We start from the raw sequence: 11744 nt of genomic DNA, 5'->3' as shown, positions 1-11744 counted from the left end.
TTGACCTAGACGTTCAAATGCAAAAGCCACATTAACAGACAAGACTGGTTTTAGCTGTCCATGCAAGGGAGAAGAATTAGTTACCTGACCGTAAGATCCACTGTTGCCACCATACACGGAAGATCCACCCTGTTCAGAAAATAGAGTCATAAGATCTTGCAAATGGACAACTCTTTCAGGAAAGATTTTTGTATAAATCTCCTGAGCTAAGAAAATATAGCTACTGTGTGAAAAATCTGGGGCATGCTGCTAGGGAACAATAAACCTGTTCTTTGCTTATAAATAGCCTTGCTTAAATAGAACATATATGATGCTCAGTTTATGCTCCTTTTCTAGTTTAAAAGGTCATGTAATTAATAATTCAGGCCAATATTTTTGAAGTACAGATTACATTTTTGCACAAATCTTCTTAATATGTAGAAGAATCTCGGAGTTGGTGGTAGACTCCAGTTTATTTTTTTCTACTTAAAATTTTTAAATCTAGTGTTAGAAATTTTTAAATTTAGTGCTAGAAGAATGAATAATTTATTAACACATAACAAATAAAATGTAATTTTATTGATAATTTTTTGGCTAAGAGTTAATTCTAATTAGATATGGAATTATTTAATTGTACTTTAAAAACAGTATGTAGGGCCTTGGTTCCTCCTGTGTAGGAGAAAGAACCTGCCTATTGTAGCTAGTGTATTTACAGGCTCATCTTAGGCACTGTTACTGCCATATGTAGAGGATCCAACCTGGACAGAAAATAAAAATGAGTCTTGTTTTTAGATCAGAGTGTTCCTTCAGAAAAGACTACTGAACTGTACTGCTGGGTGAAGGCAAAGATCAGGACTATTGCTACCTAGTTTATCCTAAATTCATTCTACCAACTGACACTAGCAGAAACTTAAACAGGGAGTTTCCTGTGTATCAAAGAGCATCCATCTGCACTGAGAACTCTTTTTCTAACCCACCAAATTTAATGTCCTTCCTTTTTTACCTGTTGAAAATTGTTGTTTGATAGTAACTAAATAGAAAACATGTTTAACACCTCCCCAAATACAAAAGCCAAGTTGTGTGGTTTGCTGTGAAAAACTAAGCTTATATTTTTGCACCAATTTAAGAACAAGAGGGAAAAGGCCCTATTAAACTGAAGACTTGCATAAAGAAATCCAGCCATTTCCTTGCAAATGAATTTTATATAATATTCATTTATTATTATTGATATGGACATTATGATCACACAACAAAGAAAAGAAGTTTTTCCTGATGAAATTTCAGTATTAGTTACTATATAGACTAGATTATATCTTAAAACAACATGTAGGTCAGAATTACTACTCAACCTCAAGGATATGAAAGGCAGTTTTTTACCCGACCAAAGTTTCTCTTACTATATGTTGAAGTTAACCAGAACATGCTCAGAAACTAGTTATTTCTTTATACAATTAGTTATTTAAATAGCATGCTGTTTTACAGAAATAGTAAGTTATAATATGTTTCTTGTTGAAATTGAAAACAAAAAATACTACACCCTTCAAAAGGGCTTATGTAAATACAGCTTCAAGAAAATTTTCTAAAATAAGTTTTCAGGCAGAAAATAGGTGACTTCAAAATCCATCTGCTCCACATTTTAGAATAGGGACAATTTTAATCTGTATCAACCAAGAATCAAAGTAATGGGTATCTCACATTTTGTTACTCTAAAATATTTCCAATTACTTAAAACATAGAAATGCTTGTGTTTTATAGGGTAATAAACATGACAGATTTTAGTAAATAATTCATTGGCATATGATACAAAGATGTGCCTATCCCTAGCCTCCCAATAGTTGCTGTGCACTGCTACATTTATAGCTGGAAAGGAAGGGCTAAAAGTGCATTGCACTGACAAAGGAAGAATGTTCAGCTGGCTAAAAGCCAGTACAACCGTAACGCCCATGGAACTACCTTCTTTGAGATTTTCCTGGCGTGGAGGCATTGCCAAGGAGGAAAGCTTATCCAGTACCACTGGTCATGTAATTGCAATGATTCTCTTTATAGGAAAGGAACAGTTTAAATACTAATTTAAGAGATTATCTTTTGAAATATTTATTAAATTTTGACGTTTTAGGCATAGCATTTTCTTGCACCAGTGAGAAGTATAACAAACCTAAGTAAGCAGGATGCAATTAAATTTGTGGTTACTAAGATTTTCTGTACTGACTCTGTTTTTTAAAAGCAATGAAGAACTAGCATATAACTGTCAACTGACAGAACATTTCGATTACCAAGGACAGTTATAGAAAGTTAGTGGCCAATTATTAATTATGCATTTACAGTCAACTGGAACTGATTGTTCCATTTCATTGTATATAATTCTATCCATACCAAGGAAATTATCAGTGATGCTTGGTTTTACCCGTGGTCCATACTTACTGAATGATTAATTCAAAATACTCAAATATGTAGATGAAAGTATAAATTCAGGAAAAAAAAATTACCTGTCTAATACCACTGCTTCCATCAGGACAAATGCAACCACCCTGTAGATAAAAAAGAAAACAATTATTGCTTTGTGAAAGTTTGAATAAAATCTTATTTCAGATGTGAAACTCTGTTTAGGGGAAGAAAGACTGTGGAATTACAGAATGGCTGTGACCTTTCCTATACCTAGAATGAATATGAAGGCAGCACAACTCCATACATTCAGTGTTTGCTTTGGAGATTAGACTGACATTAAAATCTTCCAATGCTATGTCTCAATGACAGGTGCCACATCAAGAGAGAACTATCTGGGAAGTCAAGAGTACAGAGAATCACCTTTATACCTTTACCAATATAACACAAGTGAAATTGCAACAGTCTTGAGAAATGATTTCAGGGAGTCACTTCAGATAAAAGTAATTGAAACAGGATCATTTCACTTACAATTTTAATGCATAACATTATCAAGCCTGCATGCAAATTTACAGGACTTAAACTCTGACTCCTGAGTTTAGATTAATTATTGGGAACCTATCTGGTCAAGACTAGACAAAAATAGAGAAAATCCTGACCTGGCTACTTGATCCACCACTGGTTGCAATAAATGATCCACCCTGTGAAGAAACCAATCATTTTTTATAGAAGCATTTTATCAGATCTAAAGCTTACCTAGTAAAAGAACCTAACCTGCATATAATTATGTACTGAGATGTAAGGTGACAAACTACTTTACTGCACTAATCAATATCATCTATTCAGACCTTTTTGCCTGAATTAATTGTGAAAATGTAAATTCAGACAAAGCTTATTAATATGGATACAACCCTTAGAGAATGGATATCAGGAAAACTAATGAACAGAGATGCTCACTGGAGCTCAGAGATCTGAGTGTACTCTTGAAGTAGACTTCAAACTCTCTGAGAAAGAGAGTTATACCTACATAATGACGGGCATAGTGGGATCCCAGACCTCTGACTGAAGCTGTCAGGCACTACTACAATACAAAATATTACAAAAAAATAAACTCAGGTTCCACTCTAGATCATTCAACTTTCAGATGACTCTATAATATAATATACTACTAGAGCAGTATGTAAGTTTACTGAACATGAAGAGTGAACCTACTTTTTGAGACAGAAGTAAACATTTGCTAAGTTTTGCTAAGTTGTACCTTGTTATCAAATTCTAAATAAAATAGAATTATATATCTGGCCATTGCTGTCACTAGAGTAGGACTGTTTCTAAAACAGATTCTAAAACTATTTCTTTGTAATAAGGTGTTTTCAAAATATAAAAACATTATGTAGAGAAACACCTGCAGTGCTTACCTGCTTAGTGGAGTGAAGGACAGAGGAGACAGCATATTCTGGGCCCACTATCATTATTTACAGCTGTGCAAAATTATAACATTAAGTGGAAAATGCTATCAAATCAAAATAGCATTCTTTTACACAGCTAAATTAGTGGAACCTAATTTTCAGAAATTGAAATATGATTTACTAAAAAGCTCCTTGCTATGAGACCATGCAGCAGACACTGTTATTACCTGGAGGTTGGTGTGGTTGCTGTTTGAAGCAGAAGATCCATTCTGTAAAGAAATGAGAAATTACTCATTTTGCTGTAAGTGTAACCATTAAAAAAACATACTTCCATCGAAAAAGAATTACCTAACCCTAAACAGAATGCTCTCTTACGGAAGATAAATTCTTAACTCTTCTTTTTGTAAGTAATATACCAAGCAGCTGTAACACCAGCAATAGTTCAGAAAAAGTGACAAGTATTGTTTACCTGTACGTCATAGTCTCTTTTGTTCAAAACATGTGAAGTATCCTGTAAAAGAAACAAAGAAAATCTTTATTAAGGCATGAAAAGTCTGATATATATGATCAGCTATAGGCCTTTTTTTAGTTGCATTTCTTATTTATAGCAACTCCAGAACCTTTAATGCATACATTGATTAGTAATGCCTTATTATAAAATAAAATGTTAACTGATCATAGTTTTTATGGGCTACTGTGGAGTCTTATTTGAAGCTATGCAATACACTTCTATACCACCTCCCAACACACTGAGCACAATAAATTATCAAACATTATTCTTACTTACTTCATTATTCTATCCTACTTCAGCTAAACATTTTAGCTGTTCTCTGTTTGGATAATACTCTTATAATTTAACTAACCTCAGTTTGGATCAACTCTGTATGTGCTTCCTGAAGAAGAAGCAGCTGAGTTGTCCAGTACCTCATAACAGGATTTTCATGTGTTTTTTTCATGTATATACACACTTCCTTTAAAGTAAAAATCATTCAAAGAGCAAATGATAGAGCTCTTTTTTATTTTTTTAAATAGGAAACTAACAATTAGGGCAAACATAATTAGGGAAAAAATAAGTATAATTAAGACAAAAGTCCTATAAGCAGTGGGGAAAAAAAAGTTACTTACACGTGCAACAACTTTCCTTTTTGAACAACCAGAACTCTGTAAAGGAGCCAGAAGCCAGTTATTGTTTTATAGGTGGAGCAACCAAACAAATTACTTTCATCAAAAACCTATCCAACCTTGTCAAGGTGGCATATGCAGCAACAGGAAAATGACTGGAGTATTCTGACTGACCTCACTTTCACTAGATTACACAGTGGAAAGCATTTGTATTAGAGGTACCTGAAAATAAAAGTACAACTACAACTGATAGACTAGTTTTGGAGTGAGAGAGGAAAGTGTCATTTATCTCCTGAAAACCTCATATAGCATGAATAGTAATCAAAATCAAATCAACCTATTTCTTCCTATGAAACCAACCAAAAGTTTGGACCCAACTGCATCACAATACAGACCTAATAAACTGAGTGTTAGTAATGTCCTCCCTACCTTCAGTGTTCTTTTCAGAATTCAGTATGAGATAGTACAGCATAAAACACAGTTTGCTTACTAAGTTGTGTCTACAGTGCATTCAAAGGGTGATTCCAATTTTAAATAAGCTGGTTTGAGTATTGGTAAAGATGTAGTAACAAGAACAAAAAGCTTGTGTTAAACTCCTCACCTGAATATTAGCCAGTTTCTCAGGAGTTTTGCAACCTGTCTTCAGCTTCATGCTGCCACAGCTATCATTTTGTTATGGGTAAGAGTCTTAAATTGCATATTCTTAGGCTATGCTTTTACATTAAGACTCCTTGATAAGAATTGCCTGCCTAGCAGAGTTTAATGTCTCCCTCAGCGTAACTGCTGTGGTTTAGAGCACAATCTGTGTAATGAACCTGTCTTTTTTTTTTTCTCTCCTTTTTAAACACAGCACCACCACCACCACCATCCCCCCCGGTATCCCCCCCTTTGTATGAGTGGTTAAAAGCAAATTCTTTTGCAATGATGTCCTGCAACACACCCTAGATAAGAATAAGCAAGGGAATAATAGCATCTTCCATGGGCAAGGGAGGCTGGGACAAGACTTTCTTAAACAGGACTTGCTGCTGAAGGAATTGTTTTGCAGAACCTTTTGCATTAATGCAGTGCATGTAAGGTAATACAAGCAAAAGTGAAAAATGTTTACAGAAGGCTTTATTTCTTATTATCAATGTTTGGTGCAGTACTAAAGTAATAGAGAAAGTAGAGGGAAAATAACAAAGCACTAGAGCATATGGCTGAAAATTGAAGGCAAACAGCTAATGACAGAAAGTGACTCTAGATGGCGGTATAAGAAAAGGAGGCTGCAACAGATGAAAAAAGCTTTTCTATGAACAGTATAAGAGTACGAAAAATTTTCATTCATTTACACAACAGTATCTTTGTTTGATCACAATCTGTCCATATTAATCACAGTTTCTACTTGCAGGACAGAACAAAAGTCTTGATGGAGAGAATCTCACCAGAGGTAACTATTATCTTAAAACAGCACTAGAATATATGCAAATTCAAATTAGAATAAGTAACAAAAGCCCAAGGCAGCTACTTGCCTCACATATAGAGATGGTTAATTCTCAAAGAAGTATCTGGTCAAAGTGCATATACCAGGGTGCCCTTTGGTTACTAAAAACTGTGTTGGTATATTGTACTAGAAGTATTGGGCAGTTGCAAGTAATTGTGCAACAGCCTTGAGAGCCAGCTGACGGGACTCACTACAGAGAAATATAGTATCAAATAGCTGTATTCTTTAATTAATATTATGAAGGGTATTACAAAGCTACACTACAGCTAGAGGCCCACAGGTCTAATATAGAAGTGTTCAGTTACTAACACTGTCATTAATCATAAGAATCCGAATATTGCAGAGAAGAAAAAGTACTTACTTGACCATTAGCACTATATGTACTGTCATTCTGGAAAAGAATAAATTATTTCCTTCTTTAGGAAATTATTTAAATATAGTCAGCTTACAGAATCCTGATTCTTTCTAATGCTATGTACAGGCATAACAAAATAAATCATACATGCTTAGTCACTCACATCCCCCACTGCCTTGCATCTTGTCTGTTTAAGTAGATACAAGTTACTTTGAAATTTTACAATTCCACTCTGAAAAGCATTTTACACTTACTTTAACTAAGGAGAAATCTAATGTGAAAAGCAGTGGAATATCTGCCACTGTATCTCTTTTCTTTCCTTCATTGTATGTATGTAAAGATTGGCCATTTTCTTTCTTGGAAAATTACTGTAAAATGTATTGTTACATTTTGGGCCAAAATTTCTGTTAGTGCAAAGCCACTGAAATCTTTTTATCCATATTTCATTTCATCAAGTTAAATGCATTCAAAAGATCAGCAAATGTAACTGTTATCACTCACATGACAATTTTCAATAAAACCCCAAATGTTTCAAATGATTGTTGAAACAGCTATTATTGTAGGGACTAAACATTCCTTCTGTGTAATTCTGCTCAGAAGACTGCACCTAGTAGTGCAATAGCTTCCCAACTATATAAAATGTTGTGATGACAATATATTGGAGAAAGCATACTCACATCATCGCAAGCATTGGGATTATCATCTGAAGAATCCTGTGAATCCTAGAAGGACACCAGATACCAGTTATTTCCTCATAAAAATGGACTGTTAAAAATAAGTTTGTCTGATCTTGGACTCTGCAAGATACAATTGAGACACACAAAGAAAAAGCTGCCTGGTTAAACTAAAAGTAAAGTAAGATTTTTACAGGGAAAATAAAGAGTCAAATACATGTCTGTGACAGTTGCTCTCAGAGAATGATCCATCCTGCAGGAAAAAAAAAAGACCAAACAAGAAGAGCACAGAAACTATTATGTTCCTATTACATTTATGAGGAAGATGATGCAATTTTGAGTAGGAACTACAAAAACTAACATGAAAGAATATATAATTAGGCGAAAGAATGAACTGATTACCTGATTATCACCATAGCTGTCTGAGGAGGATGATCCACCCTTTAAAAGAAACAAACAAATAAACCAAAATCAGAGAGAGTGAAGATACAGAAAACCTGATTTTGAGCAGAGACTAAAGCTTGTATGAAATGAGGTATAAGTAAGGAAATAAAGTTTTACTTACTTGGCCACCTCCATAGTTCTGCGAGGAGGATCCACCCTTCAAAACAAACAAGCAAAAAATCCTATATCAGAAGAAATTATGATTTTGATCGGGGACTATGAAGATGGAATAAACAATTGACTCAGGTTTCTTTGGAACAGATATCATTTTCTAGATAAAAATAGCTATAGTAACAGGATCTGAATCAAATATGGACCAGAACTGCTACCTAAGAATGAACAACCATAATCTGATTAGAATTTCTTGTCAGATATGATGAAAAATCTTACCAGGAGAAAATCAGGGTCTACCTACCTGGTTGCCACCATAATTTTGTGAAGATGATGAGCCACTCTGCAAACAAACAAAATTAGAATAAATATTACAATATTACAGATCTAATTTTGAACAGAGATCATGGTAGCTGTGTAAAGTACAATCTCAGTGGGAGGAAATAAAAACCTACTACTTACTTGGCTACCACCATAGTTTTGTGAGTATGAGCCACCCTGTGAAAACAAAACAGCGACAATTTACAACACCAGACGACTGAACTTGATAAGAAACCACAGAGCTATCTTTATTAGGTTACCAAGTTCTTCTATGTAAGTGGAATTACAGAGCTGATACTAAGCATGTTTGAAGGGGATGAGTTAAAGACTGGAACTGGAGAGACTCTGCAAGAGTCTATACCCTCAAGACCAAGGGAATTATATGCTGAATTAGAACTGCTTAAAAAGCATTTAGCAATGGATAATAAAGAGCTACCTACCTGGCTACCACCCTGTGATCCATCCTGTAAATTAGACAAAAATGATGCTTAAATGATGCTTTAATACTTACTGTTTGACTATGGATTATCTGAAAGAAAGCTGCTGGTACTTGCTTAGGGGGAGGAAGGAGCAGAGAAGGATACACAGTGTGATTTCTGACTCAATAAGAATGAATTCCTAATAGTGTAACAGCAAACACTAGATGAGACATAGGTCAAGGGACCACAAACATTTACTTTTTAATCAGCATCCAGAACACTGATGGCTTTCATTCTGAACAGTCTCTAGAGAATCTATCTTTTCTTCTCCTGTAGAAAACCTGACTTACATGAATTGAACGAAAAGTTCCTCTGGTGGCATTACTACCGAGAAAGTTGCGAGTTTGTCAGATACACTGGCTTTGAAGAGATGGTAACTCTTTGAGGAGATGGCAAACATATATATTATATACAGCATATTAAACCATCTGATTTTTCTGTGTCTTAGCTGGTGGAAAATCAGTGAGAAAAATCAAGAGAAGTAACAGGAATGTAAAAAAAGGATAGTCTATTGTTGTTTTCTTAATAAGTTTTAATATTTATAGAGATCGTTTCTTTAAACGGAACAGAAATCTTGTAAGATAGTGTTTGTTAGACCTCCAGCAGCGAAACTTGCAACAAATGCAAATGTAGCTAGCTATACTTTGCTGCACTAACTGAATGAGATTTTAAGCCAGTCTCACTTTCAGGAACCTCAAGTGACTGTTCTAAAATACTTCTCTGACATTTGATGGGAAAAATCCAGAGGGATGCTGGCTAGCTCCAGCCTTGATTTAAATACTGCCAGTTCAGCAGCTCTGCAAGGGACTTGTTCTTTTCAGAATCTGGCCAAATCATCTTATAGATCCAGGTATTTCACAGCCATAATGCTAGAAAAAAGGGGGGAAAAAAAAGTCCCCACACCCCTGCAATGCTTCTGTGTATATGAAGATAGTGAGATCTAGTGCCATAATTAATAAGATTACATGGATTTGCACTCTGTGAATCTGAGGTAGGTACCACTTGAGTCCATGGCAAAACTCAGTTTGGATAAATCTTAAAATCAGAGGAGGAAGGTCATTTACCTGGTGGCAGGGATTGCTATCATATGAAGTACCCTGTTGAAACAAAAAAAAACAAAACAAAAAGTAAATCCCCAAATTTTCACTTTCTTCTTAAAATTAGAATTAATGTAACAAAACTCAATGTAAGGCTTTACAGTAGGTGAGTTTTATTTTATCTTCTAAGTTTGTGATTCTGCCCCCGACACTCTCATACCTACACACTCACAAGCACCAAATCGTATGCACAAATAATTGAGGCAGGATTACTTGGGTGCAACATGGAAAGTGAGGTAGGCTGGCAATTAGGGTCTCTCTGTATCATCCTCATTCCTCTTGATTGGCAAAGATGAACTGGTTTTTGGACAGTCCTTTTAGGAAGCAACAGTTATTGTGGTATGATCTTTTACCTCAGAACCTTGCTAGCTTCACCCATCATAAATCTTAGGCAAGGTTGCTGCTCACTTTCTTTTGTTTCCTTGCTTGGAGTTATCTTTGAGCTACAATCTCTCTTGCTGTTGGGATAACAGGATGAGAACTGACACACACAATGTGTTGTACCCGGGTTGCCATCCTCCTGTTATTAGAGCAGAGGTCTTAGGCTGATAAGTCATCTGTGACACAGCTTTGGTGGAAGCCACATTCCTCAGTGTTCATCAGTTTCATTACTGTTAATTGTGTCCTTTGCTACTGACGCATGCCATTTTTAACTCTTGCTGTACTGCTACTTATGATGCTTTTACACATGCATTTCTAGTCATCCTTCATTAATACCAATCTTAGTATTTCTGCCTCAAATTTCTGTACTTTTTTCACTCGCATTAGTTTCCCCAATATATTTATTTGGGCTTAGGTTTACTATTATGGCCTCACCTACGCCCTTTTCCTCACCTAGGATCTCATCACTGAAGATACAGTCTTTATACTATTGTAGGCATACACAAGGTGAAGTGGAACCAGGATAAGAACTACTGATCCTAACTCTGCAGGAGTCACTCTCTGTTCTTATCATATTGTATGGGAACTAAGCAGAGCAACATCCAAAAATCAAGCCCAAGCAAACACATTATCTATGTACTGAATAGATAGATGAATCACGTGCTGTATGTCTTCTGTGTGTAACAGTATAAAGGAGAAGCCACTTGACTTTGGTCACAATGTCCAGAAATGTCAGCCTTTCTTGATCTCTGAACTAGATAATCACATATAACAATGAAGAAAAAAAAAGTGTCCACTAATCGACATTATACAACTTATTGAAAAATATGTAACTAGTAGACAGAAGGCTGGGTTTTGTTTTCAAACAAAGTTTGAGAGAAAGGGGACTTACTTGTCCACAACCACTGCTACCACCTGAAGAAGGATATCCACCCTGTTGGAAAAAAAAAGCAGCTCAGTAATTTATTTCATTTTATATAGATTTTATATTTAAATTCCAAACAATCCAAATATTCCTTTTCCCCATTTGCAATATAGAAATAAGTTTTAAAGGACTTTAGTTGCTTGACAGCTTAAGAGGAGGAGGACCAGCTATGTCCTACTGTGAATTTTCTTATAAAATATTGTGTAGGTTGAATATTAAATTGCATCCAAAATGATGACACCTAGGCGTATTCCTTTTTTGCGGGAAAGATCTAATTCAATAAACCTATTGCTCCTGGACCCATAGAAAAATAATGTTAGCAAGTCTTAATTCCAGAGAGAATGTAATATTATTTCAATAAAGAAATCCCACAGAATTCTTAATGCATATTTAGTAACATCATAAATAAGCAGTATATCCCTTTATAATTTAACTATGATATGAAAAGGAGTTAATATGATAATAAAATTACAAAATAAACTCTGTACATTTTCATGTCCAAGAGCTGTATACACCCAAAGAAACATCAAATTCTGAGTGACTGTATAGCACTTCTGCAGGGCCCTAACACTCCACTTGCTCAAATGC

General features: G+C 35.1%; 2 long non-coding RNA genes across 2 annotated transcripts; both read right to left on the bottom strand.

Annotated features, from left to right (window-relative positions):
- Nucleotides 1–85: 85 nt before the first annotated feature.
- LOC112966836 lies at nt 86–3047 on the bottom strand. The gene is made up of 3 exons (XR_003253758.1): nt 3021–3047; nt 2466–2507; nt 86–129 (listed from the first exon to the last, which is right to left on the bottom strand). It is a non-coding gene; the product is annotated as an uncharacterized LOC112966836 (long non-coding RNA).
- Nucleotides 3048–4003: 956 nt separating this feature from the next.
- On the bottom strand, nt 4004–4926 carry LOC112966835. Its single transcript, XR_003253757.1, has 3 exons — nt 4893–4926; nt 4237–4278; nt 4004–4036 (listed from the first exon to the last, which is right to left on the bottom strand). It is a non-coding gene; the product is annotated as an uncharacterized LOC112966835 (long non-coding RNA).
- Between the last annotated feature and the right edge of the window lie 6818 nt (nt 4927–11744).

The sequence above is a fragment of the Apteryx rowi genome, unplaced genomic scaffold (genome assembly GCF_003343035.1).
Source record: "Apteryx rowi isolate R43461 unplaced genomic scaffold, aptRow1 scaffold_258, whole genome shotgun sequence".
Classification (NCBI taxonomy): Eukaryota; Metazoa; Chordata; class Aves; order Apterygiformes; family Apterygidae; genus Apteryx; species Apteryx rowi.
Note: the sequence above shows the minus strand (reverse complement) of the source record. Positions and strands in the feature narration are given on the sequence as shown.